Consider the following 11,304-nt stretch of genomic DNA (forward strand, 5'->3'; position numbering starts at 1 on the left):
TTTAGTGAATCACCACCACCCTTTTTTTTCTTTTTAGCACCATTTTTCTTTTTGACCATTCCATCTCAATGTCCTGAATAGATCCAGACTGCTGCGAGGTCTGACTGTCTGACATATCGGGGTTTGCGTGATCCATCTTTTCACCCCAACTCTTTTCCTCCAATACCTCATAGTTATTGTGCAGTGAAATCTCTTCTTGGACAGTTTCTGTAGTTTTCTTTCAAGCTGAGCTGGTTTGGGCAGTCTTGTTTTTATTTGTTATTCTTTCCCATTAATTACCGCCATCTTTGCGAGGTTCGCCGCCATCTTTGCAGGGTTCGCCGCCATCTTTGCAGGGTTCGCCGCCATCTTTGCAGGGTTCGCCGCAATCTTTGCAGGGTTCGCCGCCATCCTTGCGGGGTACATCACCTTCCTGAGTAGAATTCTCTGTGTTTGGTACAAAACTCAGATCGCTCCTGTGCTCTCCGTCTGACCCCCTTTGGGCTGGAAGCGTATATGTCAGACCCAGAGACTTTAAAACCTCTTCTGCAGGTGCAAGTTGAAGACTTTCTGATGACTCTGTGTCATTCTGCCCATAATGGTTGTGTTCGGCTTCTGGGCAATCTTTAAATTTACAAAAAAAGGGTGCAGACGTTACACAGTACACTGATAAGGGAATGTCAAATGTGATGAAAGTCACCGAATCAGGACGAAATGTAGACTGATGCCTGCTAAGGTTAGAATATTTGATAGGTGACAATAAAGGATCCCCTCTATTGTTTAGGATTCCCTTCAAGATATTGTAACTTCGAAAATGTAAACAACGCTCTGTGATGAGATGTATCTGTTGTCACCCAAATAGAAATATGTTTAAAAGAAAAAAAAAGAATAGAAAAGGTTTCAGTCCGGGTCTTTTTTAGTCTTCATACTATTCACATTAATAGTTGCCGCATTCAGCGGAGAGGGGCACTTTGGTATATTTACAGTAGTGAATCAATCACCACCATTTTTCTTTTTATTAATACTTTTCTTCTTGGCCATACACTTTCTCCCGGGGGGATCCTCTGATGGCAGATTTCTCTTATTTGATGGTCCGGCCATCTCAATGTCTTGTATAGATCCAGACTGCTGCGGGGTCAGACTGCCCGACATATCGGGGTCTGCGTCATCCATCTTTTCGCCCCAACATTTTTTCCTCTAATACTGTTCCTCATATGTATTGTGCAGCGAGATTCCTTCTGGGATAGTTTCATTATCTTCCGTTGCTGTAGTTTTTGTTCAAGATGAGCTGGTTTGAGCAGTCTTATTTTTCCTTTTAGTTGTTTCCCATTCATCATCGCCATCTTTGCTAGGTTCTCCGGCATCTTTGCTAGGTTCACCGGCATCTTTGCGAGGTTCACCGCCATCTTTGCGAGGTTCACCGCCATCTTTGTGAGGTTCACCGCCATCTTTGCGAGGTTCTCCGCCATCTTTGCGAGATATATCACCTTCCTGAGTAGGATTCTCTGTGGTGCCACGCTCTGATCACCTCTTTCTTCTCCGTATGACTCTCTTTGGGCTGCAGGTGTATATTTCAGACCCATAGACCCTAAAATGTCTTCTACAGGTGTAAGTTTGAGACTTTCTGATGACGGCTTCATTCTCTTTATCATTATGAGATGTTGTACTCTGTATATTAGACATTTCCCTCTGCCTATAAGGGTTGTGCTCGGCTTCTGGGCAATCTTTAAAGGAATGGCCACATTTATAGCACAGGTTGCAGACTATGTCCTTGTCACACTCAGAGCTGTGATGACCAATAGAACCACACAAAGTGCACCTGATTTTGTCACACGCTGAGCTTAAGTGCCTGGGGAATCACATTTAAAACACTTTTTAGGCTGTCCCCAATAAAAACATCGCCCGCGATCTCTTCCAATATATATGGCGTTTGGGAGGTGACATGCCACATTGTGTGTGTACCTGAGTTTAACTTTAAACTTGTAGTCCCCATTCCAGAAACCTTCAGTGTCCATATTTTTGACTGGATCAGTCTGAACATCACACTGTCTTTGTAGCCAAAAATATATATCCTCTACAGTCTCTATACAAAAAAATAACATTCACTTCCACGGTCACAGGGCGATATACCTGGATAACTTTAAAAAAAATTCCCATTCTGGATTATCCTTCACTTCTCTGTAACAAAGCCAGAATTTTTCTAGCCCTTCTGGTGTCTTAAAGCTAACTTCATAATTCTGCTATTAGGAGCATGTAACAAAGCATAAACCTCACTGGGTTGGAAGCCAAGAGAAACTTTGATCAAGTCTTTTCCTACAACAAATCTGTCCGGTATAGGAGCCATATCCCCCCAATAATGCAGTCTGACAACGTTCCTGCGCTTTCTGGCATCATCAAATGACAAATAAGATGTACCTGGGCATCTTGTACTCCATGCTGACTGCTGGGTGGGGGAGCTGGCTCAGCCGCTCCTGTTTGTTTTGCTGCCGTTCCTGCTTCACCTAAGAACTTTGCTTTTGCCGTTCCTGTTTCTGCTAAGGGCTTTGATGCTGCTGCAGGCTGTATGGATTTCTCTTCCATTTAAGGAATCTCCATTTATTGTGCCTCAAAAGCCTCTACTGCTTCAGCGTTTTCCACTGCTTCAGCATTTTCCACTTCCTCAGCCATTTCCACTTCAGACACTTCTTCCTGTGCTTGGGCTGTTTGCTGGTCTGTCTCAGGTGTATTTCCAGCATTATTCAGCCTCTCACCTTGGGCTGTTCGCAGTGTGTCTGCCTTGGGTGTGGCTGCTAATTCCTGCACCTTTCCTCTCCACCCAGCTGTTTGCAGGGTCTGTCTCAGGTGCTGCTGCATGCAGGGTATTTGTCTCAGGTGCAGCTGTTTGCAGGGTCTCTGTCTCAGGTACAGGTATATGCAGGGTCTCTGTGTCAGGTGCAGCTGTTTGCGGGGTCTCTGTCTCAGGTGCAGCTGTTTGCGGGGTCTCTGTCTCAGGTGCAGCTGTTTGCGGGGTCTCTGTCTCAGGTGCAGCTGTTTGCGGGGTCTCTGTCTCAGGTGCAGTTGTTTGCAGGGTCTCTGTGTCAGGTGTAGCTGCAGTTGCCTGTGCATTATTGTGTATCTCCTTCCTGACTTGTGGGATAACAATTTCTGTCACTCCCAGTCTCCTTTTCTCATGCTCTGCGTGCCTTTCACTCTTGGCTTCGTTAGACCTTGAGCTGGTTTTAGCCGCAATTCTCGTATCCATCTGGTTCTGAGCTGAGCTTTCAGTATCCTCTACTTCAGCTTCATTCTGTCCAACGTTCTCATTCATCTCTTTTTCTACATTTTTGGACTCTTTCTTATGCAGAAGTTTGTGCACTTTAGTTTCAAGGAAAACGTCCTTATCAGCACGTTCCTAGAGATGGGGGAGGGGGGAAAAGGGATAGAACTCTCGCTTCAGCATAAGTTAGCGTAGACACGGTGCAGTAGGGATGTGAGGATAGACAACATAAAGTAGAAAAGATTCCCTTTAGAATGCACTCAGGGTGTCCTCGTTTAGTGAGTGAAGATTAAAATCCTTTTAATTCTTAATTATTCAAAAAGTATATCAGACTGGTAAAGTAAAGTCTATGGCCAATCAATGATCTATCTACAAAAAGCAACAAGAAAATAACTGCTGTTAATTATATTCCCTATTGGGTCCACTTGGTATAGTATTGTAGTGGTGTCTATTTTTTTTACCACTTCGTATACTTAACGAGTGAAAAATCCTTAGATCTAGTAATAATCAATAAACTCCAGATCTATAAATGAGAGCTGGAGCACTAGAGACCCCCCTATTCGTGTTATGGGGTCAAAAAGTGGACTGGGTTACAGTTACACTTGTATAATAAAGCAGTGCGCATGCATAATTAATCGAAATCATGCGCGGTCAGGACGCTCAATGATTACCCTGCTGATAGATTATACTGGGCGCCTTATAATGAATCAGAAAAGGGGGGGGGAAACACAAAATGAGTGTGTCTCCTAAAGAATTCACTATACTGCACTCCTACTTAATATAAAATTTAACTTTTAATATAATTACATAAAACATAAATTACCAAATCGTTGTGTATTGTGCATTAAAAATAAATTAAATTATCAAAACAAGCGTATGTGTCAGTGATTGTACGTTGGAATAATCTCAAACAACAATTATATTAGAGATAGCAGGGCACAAAACGCTAATAGTCAGGGTGAAAAACCCCCTCTGGGACACCTATGAGAACAAATACATATGTGTATATGTATAGATGTACTGTAACTAATAAACTCAGTGAATGATAGTATCACAAGACAGCTACCTGCTTAAACTAAAAAATCACAGAGCACTGAGGGATGATAATATAAGGATGTATAACCATCCACTCAATATAGAAGTGCTGCTAATAGTGTGATAATGGAGGATGAATGATTCATAGCGTAGTGAAGCAATTGTTCACAGCATCATAGTCAATGAATCATTATATAGCTCACTCCAAATGAACATGTCACATATAAAGCAGGAGGTATGTACACTGAGTGTTAGTAAAATGACACAAATTTGTCCCTGAGGAAGCTCCTTTGCTGGAGGGAAACGCGCGTTGGACGCGCAAAGTTGTCAGTCTCCTACTTGGAGCTGCTTTTATGTAGTGCTTTGTAGTCTTCTGGCTCTATCTATGTAGATCTAAATTGGTCATTTTACTAACACTCAGTGTACATACCTCCTGCTTTATATGTGACATGTTCATTTGGAGTGAGCTATATAATGATTCATTGACTATGATGCTGTGAACAATTGCTTCACTACGCTATGAATCATTCATCCTCCATTATCACACTATTAGCAGCACTTCTATATTGAGTGGATGGTTATACATCCTTATATTATCATCCCTCAGTGCTCTGTGATTTTTTAGTTTAAGCAGGTAGCTGTCTTGTGATACTATCATTCACTGAGTTTATTAGTTACAGTACATCTATACATATACACATATGTATTTGTTCTCATAGGTGTCCCAGAGGGGGTTTTTCACCCTGACTATTAGCGTTTTGTGCCCTGCTATCTCTAATATAATTGTTGTTTGAGATTATTCCAACGTACAATCACTGACACATACGCTTGTTTTGATAATTTAATTTATTTTTAATGCACAATACACAACGATTTGGTAATTTATGTTTTATGTAATTATATTAAAAGTTAAATTTTATATTAAGTAGGAGTGCAGTATAGTGAATTCTTTAGGAGACACACTCATTTTGTGTTTTCCCCCCCCTTTTCTGATTCACTTTTCAGTTCACAGTTTGCACCCACTTCTTCAATTACCACATATTTATTCATTACTTTGCTTCAATTGGTGTGGTCTTGTGATCACTCCCTAACCCTAGTGTTTTCCCTTATAATGAAGGCTTAAAGAGCGAGGGGAGCCAACACAACATAATAATGTTCTTTAGTATATTAGCGAAAATAGATTGCACCTAGCAGTAGCCCCTACTGGCGTTTAGCCCACCATTGAAAAATGCGTTCTCTTTTGAAGTAGGGGTAAGAATATGAGCAGTGTTCAAAAAATCACCCAAAAATCTACTCGCCCAACCAAAAAATCTACTCGCCACCTAGTCCCGCTCCCAACTTCGCCCCTAGTCCCGCCCCAACTCCGCCCATAGTCCCGCCCCCAACTCCGCCCATAGTCCCACCCCCAGCTCCGCCCATAGTCCCGCCCCCAACCCCGCTTTAAAATAAAATATATAAATAAAATACATTTAATAAAATTCCTAGTCAGAACAACACAGGGAGAGGGGAGGGTGACACAGGGAGAGGGGAGGGTGACACAGGGAGAGGGGAGGGTGACACAGGGAGAGGGGGAGGGTGACACAGGGAGAGGGGGAGGGTGACAGGGAGAGGGGGAGGGTGACAGGGAGAGGGTGGGTGACACAGGGAGAGGGAGAGGGAGGGTGACAGGGAGAGGGTGACACAGGGAGAGGGAGAGGGTGACACAGGGAGGGAGAGGGTGACACAGGGAGAGGGAGGGTGACACAGGGAGAGGGTGGGTGACACAGGGAGAGGGTTGGTGACACAGGGAGAGGGTGGGTGACACAGGGAGAGGGTGGGTGACACAGGGAGAGGGTGGGTGACACAGCGAGAGGGAGGGTGTCACAGGGAGAGGGAGGGTGTCACAGGGAGAGGGAGGGTGACACAGGGAGAGGGAGGGTGACACAGGGAGAGGGAGGGTGGCACAGGGAGAGGGAGGGTGACACAGGGAGAGGGAGGGTGACACAGGGAGAGGGAGGGTGACACAGGGAGAGGGAGGGTGACACAGGGAGAGGGTGACACAGGGAGAGGGAGGGTGACACAGGGAGAGGGTGACACAGGGAGAGGGAGAGAGGGTGACACACTCACAGACACACAGACACTCACACTCACTCAGACAAACTCACAATCACAGTCTGTCACTCACACACACAAACACTCACCCGTAAGGCAGGGGGTCGCACATGGCAGCGGGGGCCTCCGCACGGCAGCATGGCCTCTGCAAGGGGCCTCGCCCCCTCCAGAGTGGGACGCCGACGCCGCAGTATTCACTTATGGATGTAGAAGGGCCGGTAGGGGATTTCCCCTGCTTAGAGCAGGGAGAGGCTCCGGTTAGGGGATTTCCCCTGCTTAGAGCAGGGAGAGGCTCCGGTGAGGGGATTTCCCCTGCTTAGAGCAGGGAGAGGCTCCGGTTAGGGGATTTCCCCTGCTTAGAGCAGGGAGAAGAGCCAGTTATAGGATTTCCCCTGCTTAGAGCAGGGAGAAGAGCCAGTTAGGGGATTTCCCCTGCTTACAGCAGGGAGAAGAGCCAGTTAGGGGATTTCCCCTGCTAACAACTGAGCTGGCCATCAGGGGTTTCCTTAACAGCTGACAGATCGGCAGACTGTCCGTAGAGGCGGCACACCGACGCCGCGTGGGGTGAGGGGTCACGGAGGCCGGGAGAGATTGGTGTGAGGTGGGGGGTGGCGGATGGCCAGATGCGAGGGGGGGGGGGGCGGATGGCCCGGTACGAGGGGGGGGCGGATGGCTCGGTGCGAGGGGGGGGCGGGTGGCCCGGTGCGAGGGGGGGGCGGATGGCCCGGTACGAGGGGAGGGCGGATGGCCCGGTACGAGGGGGGGGCGGATGGCTCGGTGCGAGGGAGTGGCGGGTGGCCCGGTGCGAGGGGGGGGCGGGTGGCCCGATGCGAGGGGCGACAGATGGCCCTGCAGGGGCCTGAGGCAGACAGGCATGGAAGCGGCTGGCTGCCGGAAGGGGGAGGAGTGGAAGCGCTGAGGAGGGAGGCCACTGCTCAGAGAGCCGGAGGCGAGGTAATCTCCCCCAACAACATGAACCCGCCTCCGGCTTATTTTTATTTTTCTCCAGCGCGAGCGCGGTAAAAACAGCAGCGCGAGCGCAAGAAATTTAAAAAACACACGTGTGCTGCTTGGGCCAATATTTACTCGCCCGGAGGTTAAATCTACCCGCCCCGGGCGTGTAAATGTATATAATTGTCGAACACTGAATATGAGTAAGAATGAGCTATAGGTCACCTTTTAATAAGACTAACCAGAAATATAAGAAATAATAGAAAAATAATAAGAACGTTAGTCATCTATACAAGAATTGATGAAGTTCCCATAAAAGTAATAGTAAAATAACAGAAGCAGAGATCTCATACCTGTTATCCCTCTTTTTTTTTATTTTTTATTGTCTTGTTTTTTTTGCTTGTTTACAAACAGATAACGTGTTACAATTTTGATAAGAATATTTTTTTATTCCATGTTTGAAAGTTCTAAATATGCAATGTTTTATTTGATACGAAAAAAAAATTCAATAAAAATTTGAAGTTGAAAAAAAATAAAAAAAATAAAAATAAATAAATAAAAGCGCGTGACGCGAAACGTACGTCGGGTGGATGCGTGCGTGCTGATGTCGCGACGCTCACAGTCTGAGAGAGAGGGTTTCACGAGCAGGCTGATACAAGTCAGCTAATGTTCTGCAACTCTGTTACTGATCGCTAAGCAGACACTAGAATAGCTTCAAGAGGCTGTAACTTGATATGGACACTGATCTGCGCCTATTTTCACTCATTAGTATACGAAGTGCTAAGAAAAATAGCTGTGTATACATGGTATAGTAGTGTGTGTGAGGGGGAGGATGGCACTGCCGCTGCCCGCGCTGTAGCTGTGCTGTGTATACATGGTGTAGTAGTGTGTGAGGGGGAGGCTGGCACTGACGCTGCCTGTGCTGTACCTGTGCTGTGTATACATGGGGTAGTAGTGTGTGTTTGGGGAAAGCTGGCACTGCCGCTGCCCGCGCTGTACCTGTGCATACATGTCATGGTATAGTAGTGTGTGTGAGGGGGAGGCTGGCACTGCTGCTGCCCACGCTGTACCTGTGCTGTGTATGCATGGTGTAGTAGTGTGTGAGGGGGAGGCTGGCACTGCTGCTGCCCGCGCTGTACCTGAGCTGTTTGTACATGGTGTAGTATTGTGTGTGAGGGGGAGGCTGGCACTGCCGCTGCCTGCGCTGTACCTGTGCTGTGTATACATGGGGTAGTAGTGTGTGTGAGGGGGAGGCTGGCACTGCCGCTGCCCGCGCTGTACAAACATGGGGTAGTAGTGTGTGTGAGGGGGAGGCTGGCACTGCCGCTGCCCCCTCTGTACCTGTGCTGTGTATACATGGTGCAGTAGTGTGTGTGTGAGGGGGAGTCTGGCACTGCCACTGCCCGCGCTGTACCTGTGCTGTGTATACATGGGGTAGTAGTGTGTGTGAGGGGGAGGCTGGCACTGCCGCTGCCCGCGCTGTACAAACATGGGGTAGTAGTGTGTGTGAGGGGGAGGCTGGCACTGCCGCTGCCCACGCTGTACCTGTGCTGTGTATACATGGGGTAGTAGTGTGTGTGAGAGGGAGGCTGGCACTGCCGCTGCCCGCGCTGTACCTGTGCTGTGTATACATGTCATGGTGTAGAAGTGTGTGTGAGGGGGAGGCTGGCACTGCCGCTGCATGCACTGTACCTATGCTGTGTATACATGGTGTAGTAGTGTGTGTGAGGGGGAGGCTGGCACTGCCACTGCCCCCTCTGTACCTGTGCTGTGTATACATGGTGCAGTAGTGTGTGTGTGAGGGGGAGTCTGGCACTGCCACTGCCTGCGCTGTACCTGTGCTGTGTATACATGGGGTAGTAGTGTGTGTGAGGGGGAGGCTGGCACTGCCGCTGCCCGCGCTGTACAAACATGGGGTAGTAGTGTGTGTGAGGGGGAGGCTGGCACTGCCGCTGCCCACGCTGTACCTGTGCTGTGTATACATGGGGTAGTAGTGTGTGTGAGAGGGAGGCTGGCACTGCCGCTGCCCGCGCTGTACCTGTGCTGTGTATACATGTCATGGTGTAGAAGTGTGTGTGAGGGGGAGGCTGGCACTGCCGCTGCATGCACTGTACCTATGCTGTGTATACATGGTGTAGTAGTGTGTGTGAGGGGGAGGCTGGCACTGCCACTGCCCCCTCTGTACCTGTGCTGTGTATACATGATGCAGTAGTGTGTGTGTGAGGGGGAGTCTGGCACTGCCACTGCCCGCGCTGTACCTGTGCTGTGTATACATGGTGTAGTAGTGTGTGTGAGGGGAAGGCAGGCACTGCCGCTGCCCGCGCTGTACCTGTGCTGTGTATACATGGTGTAGTAGTGTGTGAGGGGGAGGTTGGCACTGCCGCTGCCTGCACTGTACCTGTGCTGTGTATACATGGTGTAGTAGTGTGTGTGAGGGGGAGGCTGGCACTGCCGCTGCCCGCGCTGTACCTGTGCTGTGTATACATGGTGTAGTAGTGTGTGTGAGGGGGAGGCTGGCACTGCCGCTGCCCGCGCTGTACCTGTGCTGTGTATACATGGTGTAGTAGTGTGTGTGAGGGGAGGCTGGCACTGCCGCTGTAACTGTTGGGAAAGAACAGAACTGTGCAAAAAAATTAACTTATACCAAGATGAACACAAGCTACCTATAATAACTAAATGAATAGTGAAGTAGATAGATGTATCTATTTATCTCTCCCTGCTGCAACTTCTCACCCAGAGAGAATGTCTATAGTGTGTAAAAAAAAGGAGTGTATTTATTTTAGAGTTGCTGAACTTTGGCTGAATAAAAGCCCACTTTTACTTTTCCAAACCACAGGTCTCTTGTCATTACCTGTCCATGCATCATTGTATCCCTTTCTAATTGTCAAGGCCTTTTCTCGCCTCCCTCTCTGAAGGACGCAGAGTCGTTGGCAGAATCGGTGCCTGCCAAATTGTACCCCTTTCTAATTTTCATGTCCTTAACCCGCCTCACTCACTACATTAAAGAGTAACGTCTGCAGGTAACTTCTGGTAAGTCAGTCTGCCAGTCGGGATCATCTCTGATCTAGTTTATCAACGTGCCAAATTCAGAACAGGATTCTGCAAAATGGCACAAGTGGGGGGGGGGCAAGTTTGGGGGAAGGAAAGGACACTTCCAAATGTCAGTGCTTGTTCTACAAATGTTGCAGGACACCTCTCACCCCAGGCGTACTCCACTCTTGCCCTATGTGACGCTGCATTACATGGCACACAGTGGATCCCATCAGAGAAGGTAACCGAGCCATGGCTGGATAACTGTAAGTAAGCCCACACAATGCTCCTCTGGGAAGACCACTGCGCCCCTGTGATGCCTGCGAGTTAGGGGAGGTGTCTGGAAGGCAAGACCGTGGACTCACATTGGTGTGCGACGAGAGGCACATTTGTGTCCACCTGTCTCACCTTTTCCTAGTGACTAAGCTCATTGGAAGAGTCACCATAATGTCATCCTCAGTTTCCTCAAATTCCACTAGGGCACTCCCTGGACCAGACGAGTTTATAGCCGTAACCTGTGGTGAAGCTTCCTGTATCCAAGAAAGAGTAGCAGGAAAAGCCACAGAATTTTAATCAGTTAGTGTTAGGACCTGCGAACTGGTCATGCCTTGAAGTGGCTCGCAGGCTTATACACTTTGGCCAAAGGGTTAACTAAATGACCCTTTTGCAAGAGATATATAGGTCTTTTACTATGTATTTTTGTCACATTGGATGTTGGTCTGGACTTCTTTATTTCTTGTTGTATACATTTAGCCACGCTCAGTGGCATGCTTTTTGACACACACACACACACACATATATATATTTATATATTTTGTGGTAATTTTGGGGTGTTTCTGAGAACTTCCTAGGTATCAGTGTGTTTGGTAACTAAGTGCACCCAACACCTGCAAGTGCTGTCACACCTGTTCATATAACAGGAGGTGGTCCTGTGGGCTGGAAGCCTCAACAGTCTCTCAGTA

This window comes from Ascaphus truei, chromosome 20 (genome assembly GCF_040206685.1).
Source record: "Ascaphus truei isolate aAscTru1 chromosome 20, aAscTru1.hap1, whole genome shotgun sequence".
Taxonomy (NCBI): Eukaryota; Metazoa; Chordata; class Amphibia; order Anura; family Ascaphidae; genus Ascaphus; species Ascaphus truei.